Raw genomic sequence first — 9,239 nt, 5'->3', positions numbered from 1 at the left:
ATGTCAAGGGTAGAGCATGAGTTTTGAACTTGGTGTTCTCGATTCCCCCGATTGGACATTCTTACAAAATTCATGTCCGTTTTAAACTGACACATTGCACCAATTGGAAATGTAAATTTAAGACACTAAAATTAAGTTTGATTGGAACATACCAATCCTAAAGAGTGCAGAACAGTTTGAATGTAACCTTTGTTTCTGGGGAACTTCCAGGGATCTTGCGCCAGCGCATGAGTTGACAGAATGTATCTTCACTTTCACACCAAAGAGAATCGACGGATAAGTTGTCGTGGAGCAGAGGGGAGGGGAACGATGAATGGTCTGTCCTCTTGCTCCCTGTGCAGAGTTTTCATTGTAGATGTCCTCTGTAATGTAACCCAGTTACTAACAGGAACAGTCAGCTTCTTGCTTACTGTCCAAAGATTTAACATTTCCCTGCAAAATAATACCTTTGAAGCATGTTGGACATGCTTGGCTCTGTTAACAAATGATTAACATTGATTCCCTAATCCAAAACTGGTGTTTGCATCGTCCCGGTTTATATTCCATAGTTTTGTCTCAGTTTTCTGGAGCACATGGGATCAATTCTGGTATTCGAATACCTGATATCATTTTGTTTCACATACAGAACACAAGTAGACATTTTCTAATAAACATATTCAGAAATGTTATCAGTGGGGATTTGAACTCACGCCTTTTCTCTCAGAGACAGAAATTCTATCACTGCAACAGAAGAGTTGCTCATAAAACGCTTATCTCTCCACGACGATGGGAAATGTTTCCTACAACACCAAGGTCAAATCTAATTATGGGCAATCCATTAAAATTAGAACAATAAATCAGAATAATAAAAATTGCAATCTGGTATAAGAACAGATACAGAGAGATGATTGCAAATGCACATGTAATGACACATATACGGGTTCTCACCTCAAGACATATTTATGTGCACACTCAAATGTGCATATAGATAAGATGTCACACACGCATACTCACACAGAGCCACACATGCTAGTGGTACTTGAACACTCACCTAAGCTCATACAAAAACTCACATACACCGAATGAAAATCATTTGCACAAATGAACAGGGGTACTCACACATAACCATGAGAAACATAGACACACGGTAACACACAAATGGGCATGAATACATATACATTCATACAGCACAATGCGTACAGACATACACGCATGAACACACAGATACAAATTTTGAAAAATGTCCTCCCATATGTCAACTCACACAGGCACATAAATGCACAGAGACAATTATTAATATCATTATTTCCCCATTTTCAGAATCACAAACATACGATGACAGAGGCAGCTTAATTAGTTATTTTTAAACCACATTGATCAGCATATATACAATATCACACGTACACACAAATTCAGAGTCTCACATGCAGACACACAAGTGCATAGATCAACAAATAGAGGGGCGTTTATTAAATAAGGATAATGGGCACAAGAATCAGCAAGCATCCACAAACAATAACACAAACAAGCTTCTCAGGAGATGGATTGGGAAAGATTGCCACACAAGCAAACATCATCATATAAATATAAACATCCATCAAAACATAACATTGCATGATAGCATTTATTAAGCATAAACATGAAAATAACCTAGTTGTAGGTAGGATCTGAAACAGACACATAAGCACACATTTTAGATAACACTAATGAAAAGTGAACACTCACAAAGACATTACAAGATAAGCATAGGCAGCAACGAAGTAGCATATTAGCATGATGATGCTCACACAATGTGAAAAGACCAAAATTTAGGTGCACAAACACATGAGCACACCAGCAGTAAAGGAACAGGAATATGTTTATTCATGCACAGACTTCAACATGGGCAAGAGTGAAGTAAGAGACTCTCATAACCAAGAAGGGCTGATGCCCGAAACCTCGATTCTCCTGCTGCTGTAATGCTGCCTGACCTGCTGCCCTTTTCCAGCAACGCATTTTCAGCTCTCATAACCACATACACAAACATTAAAGGAAAACCAAACACACCAGGCAGTAGATCAAATAAATTAAGGGACACATGTACAAAAACTTATTCCTAAATTTACAGATCCTACAAACAAAAATATGAAGCAATGTCCTGACTGTGATGTCACTTATATTCACGATTTGCCAAGCAATTGGTCACCAATACAAAAAGATGAGAATCACATTTGAACTTTTATTCAGTGATGGCCCCAATTTTCAACTAAACCACTGTTACAGCCTATATTTAAAATATAATGATATTATTAAAATAATCATTCGTAATAAGCATTCCTCAAATAATAATATCCTTAATAATAGATTAAAAGAAAATAATTTAAAACGTTCTGACATGGACAATGAAGAAAGAACATGTGCAGTTAGTATTTGTAATTTCTTGCTGAGAGTCAATAATGCACTAATAGATACAGATAAGAGTCACATTTGAGAAATACCTGACTGCTTTATAAAGATGTAATGGTCTCTAATTACATGACTTGGATGCAGATAGATCAATCTGGATCAATAAACAATCTAAATGCGTTCTCTCGGCTTTATATTCATAGATTCAATAGATCGCACTTGGATTGAAGACTATGAGGATGATAACAGCAACATCTGGACAACTGCTTCCACGTTCATCACCTTGTTTTTCCTGAGTATTTTCTACAGCGCTGCCGTCACTCTGGTGAAGGTGAGAATAATCACATCTTTCTCACACCAAGCAGCCCAATATGTTTTGTGAAATCTCTAAGTGTGCCATTGAATAAACATTAAATCTGAAAGTCCCTGATCATAAATATCTGTGTCATTGCTTTATCTCTCTTTTCCAGGTTAAGTGAATGAATTGTGGACCCCCTTGATTTTCCTGATCTGCTTATCAAGATCTCTGCATTCCCAATCTACAATCTGTCCTGTTGCTGACTCTGACAGTGAGATTACTTCAGTTTATCAGCATGTAACTGAGACAATTATTGATGGATTTTCATTTTTACTTTGATATCTTTGAGATGGTTGTGGTTGGGAGAATTTGTAGCTTCCCAGTTGTGTGAAGCCCATTTGTTTTGTTTTTATTTGTTCTTTACTCAGAATGATTGCCTCCCCTTTCTGATGGGCCTTTGTATTCCCTTTCTTGTGACTGTTACTGATGTAACCCTTTCTGATGAGCCTTTGTATTCCCTTTCTTGTGACTGTTACTGATGTACAGAAAATTCCCAGCTCACAGCGCATGTGTTCTCATCTCAATGTGGCATCCAGCCATTATATTCACTTCTGTTAGCTTTTACATCAACTTTTTGGATAAAAATGCTTTCTGAAATGGTTAATAAATCTCGAATGAATATGCACTAACCTTGAGTTTACTTAATTCGCTCTTCAAGGCCAGTCAGTAATAATACATTTTCCCACATCCTACTCCTTTCCCAACCAAATGCTTTCACTTGTTCTGTTTGGTTGTGTTTCATCCAGTCATTTAGTTTAATGCTGCGCTACCATGCAGCCCACTAATGTAAATACATCTATCACACGATATGCTGATGGAACACTCCAGAGGCAGAATGATTAGAGAACATTTCCTCTTATGCACAAAGGGTCACGACCTCGGGTCACCTAATGATACAAATTAGGAGCTTTGCTCCACCAGAAGCCTATAAAAGGCAGGCAAAGGAGTTTGAAAATTTACTCTACACTGTCTAAACTAAAAGTACTCCCAATGTCGGGACAGCCTGGGTTAGTAATGCAGAAATCGCCACCTAAAGCGCCCAACGAAACATTCATCAGCCAAAAATGTCACCGTTCAGTCAGGTATTCGGACACAGCGCGTGCACAATCCAAAGGCGGATTCTCAGGACTGGAGTTTTTCTCACACATAAATCTCATGGAGCACAATTCCTGGGGTCTATTTGACACACCACGCCTGTCAAATCCCAGGGAATGAGACTGAGATCTATCTGAGACAGGGATATTACTGAACAGAAACCCTCAAAAATAATAAATCAGAGGTCGATGTTGATCAGGCAAGGTAAAGCTCATGAGTACTGGAAATATTCAGCCATTGGGATCTATATGACGCAAGACGGAATTGAGAACCAATCATAGGAACTGTTCACAGAGTCTGGAAACTATCAGCAGAGGAAAACAGTCCAAATTTCTCAGAGTTGGTGAGGTTCATCATTCTGGGAATAGTGTTGTGAATCAATCACGCACCCAATCTCATAACTTTGCATTTTTTCAAAAATGTGGCACCAGAGATTGGATGAAATATTCCAAGTGAGGCAAGCGACTGTTTTATTTCAGTTGAACATCATTGTTTTGAGTTTGTTCTCTACAGCATTATTGATGAAGTAGGTTTATTTGCTCTTCTGTCCATGTGCCATGGTACGTTCCCTGATTTGTGCACATATACACAGAGGATCCTCTGCTCCTTCACCCCTTTGAGTTTACTCCCTTACCATTTTATGTTCCCCTGAGTTCATCACAAAACAAAGAAGCACGTCACACCTCACTGAGACTGAGATCTATCTGACACACCATGCATTCGCAACTCTCTGCGTAAAGAACCTACCTCTAGCGTCTCCTCTACACCTTTCTCCTAATATCTTGAAACTATGACCCCCTCGTACCAGTCAATCCTGCCCTGGGGAAAACTCTCTAGCTATTGACTTTATCTATTCCTCGCATTATTTTGTACACCTCAATCAGGTCTCCTCTCTTCCTCCTTCTCTCCAGAGAGAAAAGTCTGAGCTTATTCAACCTTTCTCATAAAGCAAGCCCTCCAGTCCAGGCAGCATCCTGGTAAACCTTCTTTGCAGCCTCTCCAAAGCCTCTATATCTTTCTTAAAGCAGGGCGACCAGAACTGGACACAATATTCCTGGTGTGGTCTCACCAGGACTTAAAAATGTGTTGCTGGAAAATCGATGTTTCGGGCATAAGCCCTTCTTCAGGAAAATTTTCAGAAAAAGGGCTTATGCCCGAAACGTCGATTCTCCCGCTCCTTTGATTCTGCCTGATCTGCTGCGCTTTTCTAGCAACACATTTTTAAGCTCTGATCTCCAGCATCTGCAGTCCTCACTTTCTCCTAGTGGTCTCACCAGGGACTTGTAGAGCTGTAGCCAAACATCACGGCTCTCAAACTCGATTCCCCTGTAAATGAAAGTCTAAACAGCATATGCTTTCTTAACAAACCTATCCATTTGGTTGGCAACTTTGAGGGACCTATGTACTTGCACACCCAGATCCCTCTGTTCCTCCACACTGTGAAGAATCATGTCTTTAACCCTATATTCAGCATTCGAGTTCGACCTTCGAAACTGGAAAAGGATGCACCGAATGACAAACAGGAGAAGGATGTTGGCATGTATCAGACCAATGACCAGAAACATGAAACCGGCTGTTAAGTAAGCTTTCAAAGAGAGAATGAGTACCAGAGGGCATCTAAGGAAGTTTCTCAGTAAAGTACAGCTAATCAAGGGGACTTGACCATACTCATGGACAAAAAGATATAAAGCAATCAGAGAACCAAAGAACAGAGTGTGTATATAAAGGGGTACAAGAGACAGCATGGATCAAGGCCTTGAAGAATTTACAGACAGACATAAGCTTAAATTCAATACATTAGATGATAATGAGCCAGTTAAGATCTCAGTCCTTTCTCTATAAGCACAAGTTTAAGGTTACCAGTCTTGTCCAGGCCAGCATTAAATGGGATTTTTATTTGCACTGTGCACATCTCCTGATTTCACAAGATATCTTAGTTTTGTAAATGCAATAGAATGTATTTTCCACCATTTCAGCAATTCATTAAGTAGAAGTTAACAGAAATAAACAACTTTCCAAAGCTGTCTTTCAACAGCCAGACTGATACAATATTCAAAGAGGAGCTACATGTACAAAGTGGGCTTGTCAGGGGGTTAAATCATTTCAAATTCGAAACCTAGATTCCATTTTAATCATATCACCTGGATGCTGGATACTCCATTGGCAAAAGGTTCCCATATTAGATTAGATTACTTACAGTGTGGAAACAGGCCCTTCGGCCCAACAAGTCCACACCGCCCCGCCGAAGCGCAACCCACCCATACCCCTACATCTACCCCTTACCTAACACTATGGGCAATTTAGCGTGGCCAATTCACCTGACCTGCACATCTTTGGACTGTGGGAGGAAACCAGAGCACCCGGAGGAAACCCACGCAGACACGGGGAGGACGTGCAAACTCCACACAGTTAGTTGCCTGAGGCGGGAATTGAACCCGGGTCTCTGGCACTGTGAGGCAGCAGTGCTAACCACTGTGCCACCGTGCCGCCCAAACGGTTGTTTGCAAATACAGAAATTGGGTATTGCTGTAAAATAGGACATGCTCTTTTCTTTTTGTCTTGCATACATCAAGATAGCTGCAAGGATTTTGATATAAAGGGAAACAACATTTTACACTGAACAAGGAATGAGTTCTGATGCTTTGGAAAGTGCACAATGATTGATCGAGATGTTCCCAATGGAAATGGACTGGTCAGATGGTAATGGACAGTTAACAGCTAAACTTTGTGAAATTTTCAATTGGCAGGTTGCCTGAGTGGTCAAGGTATTGCCCTGCCAAATGAATCAGAGAATGGCCATCACCAATTTAGTCAAATCACAACAAGCATTGGCAGTTAACTGCCAAACATCACCTGGTCCATTCTCCATGACTTTACCAATCAGCACTCATTACCCAGACAGATTAACTGCTTTCTCCCTTTCCATTGGTATTCTTGAGAGTACCTGATAAGTACAATACTAAAGACTTAAATTAAAAAAATCTTTATTTTCATCAATACACAAAATTCCACATTGTACCAGCTGGCAGAGGTGAAACTTAACTATAATGTATCAGGCCTACAATGAACTGGTAAAGTTCTGCACTGGTCTCAGAGGAAACCCAGCAACAATGTCCTTGTGGAGACATTACTTTGCCTTTGATCCTATACAGCAACAATTTCAAAGCCATTGAGGAACAGAAATAAATAGAAACAAACCACATGCACATACACACAGCACACTATTATTTAAAGTAATAGAGAGAAATTCTGCACGAGCAGAAATACTAATTGTTATTCTGAATAGTGAATGTGGCACCAAAAGCACCCTTGTGATAATGACAGTTGGAAAATCTAGCCCACATTGGTTTGCAGCAGTTGAAGAGTTGCTCATTCTGTTATGGGCCCTACTCAGTTCCGACACCAGTATGTGACCATAGATTCAGATTGGTTTTAAAGGCAGATATCAATATGAAGTTGCACAGTGGCAGGAGCACGGCTCTCCTATGGACAACACTAAAGAGATCTCACACACATTGGCTCTTTAACAAAGAAATGGGGCAAACCTCAGAGATAGGGAAATGTAAATAAATGAACCACTATCAAGATTTCATCCAATTCGATAGGAGCTGATACCTGATCACCAAATTCAGCTGCCACGTGAAAGGATGCAAGAAGCCCCATAAGGCGATACTCCAAATTTCACTTGATTCTGTGTCACATTATCACAAGAGAGCTTTGTAGTTGCCTCCTAGCAGACATTATTTGTTTCCACAAACCACATAGGTTTGACAGAGAAGCATTGATTCTGATCAGAGATCAGACTCGAATAGTGCAGAACCACATCATAACTCATCTCGAGAAGCTGTGTCAATGGGTGCTTGGGTTTGCATTGTCTCTGTGTTCTGAGCTTTGGCCCCAATCTCTTGCTGCTCCCTAGTTTTTCTGATAAGTCAGTTTTTATTTCATCATTGTCCCAGATTATAGAGGTTTCAGTATGAGTGAGTTCACCTGTATAGCGTGTTGGGTAAATCAGCAGTGGCTCCACTGAAAAGGCTTTTAAATCCTGAGGCTCATAGAACAGCACATAGTTAACCCTGTTAAATGACCTAATAACAATTAACAACATTATTTTTGATCTGCTATATTTCCCATTGCTAACTGCAATGAATCCACATCATGGGATACAGAAACTCACCAATGTGAGTAAAAACCTCTTAAACTTTGGGCAAAACCCAGGCTGTTGTCTTAAGAGAATAAGCTCCATACAATAATGCAACAAAGAAAAGCAGATTGAAGTCAAATGATGCACAGGTTTGATGAAGAGCAAACCCCCCCCCCTCCCCTGGCAGGAAGGCAAGTAGAAAAGTTGCGCATTTATACAACATCTTAATGCAATCTCAGAGTATCCGAAACATCTCTTTCTAGATCTCTGAAATAAGTGCAGAACTCCTGGGGCCACTGTCAACTACATGCTATCAAACCCAGGGAATCATAGACGGAAATATCAACATGTGCCCATGTAACAGTTTAAAATGTGTTTAATACCTCCGCTCGAGTAACTTGCAAAATTGTTTTGCGGTATGAAAAATAAATATAATTTGCTTTAATACTTTTAAACTGGTTCAATTTATGTTATTGGTATTGAATGGTATACTAGTTTGATCCAGATGTTAGTACAAAGTGAAATATTACAGCACTGAGCTCTGTCTCATTCTCATTTGATGGAAGTTGGAAAGGAGTGTTTTCTTACAGCAGAGAGTTAAACATGAACAACCAAGTTGAGTAATAATACATGCAGGTTCGGACAAAGTCAATTTTCAATCAGAGATGTTCTATACAACAACTGAAGTTCTTTTGATCATGTAGTCACATGTCAGAAATGTGATATCTACTTTGTGTACCATGAGAAAAGCATGAAGGAGATGATGACCAGATCATCAGCTCATCAGGATTGAGCGATAAATATTGGCCAGGACACCAGGTATAATCTCCTCACTTTAGTTCAAAATAATAAGGGTCCCTTTAGAGGGCAGAGTGGCTTTGGTTTAATGCCTCATATACATCTGATGTGCAGGATTATCTCAGGACTGCACTGCTGTGGCAGTATCAATTAGTCTATTCTAAACCTGATGGTAGATCTTGAACCCTCCGACTCATAGATCTGCATACTACTCAGTGATACCTGAGCAACACACAATACTCTGACAGGTGGCTTATTATTTACATCCCCAGGGATTAATGAAGCAATTAAGGGAAATTGCATCAATTCTGTATGAGATGCAAAACAGGCCTCTTATGGTAGAATGATAGTCTCCCTACCCCTAGATCAGTAGGCTTAAATTCCTAGATTAGATTTAGTAGGCTCAAATTCCTGTCTCACCTACTCCAGAGGCGTGTCATACATCGCTGAACATTTTAATTTTAAAAAAAGGAAAACCGC

This window comes from Chiloscyllium punctatum, chromosome 41 (genome assembly GCF_047496795.1).
Source record: "Chiloscyllium punctatum isolate Juve2018m chromosome 41, sChiPun1.3, whole genome shotgun sequence".
Classification (NCBI taxonomy): Eukaryota; Metazoa; Chordata; class Chondrichthyes; order Orectolobiformes; family Hemiscylliidae; genus Chiloscyllium; species Chiloscyllium punctatum.
This window is presented reverse-complemented; position numbering follows the sequence as displayed.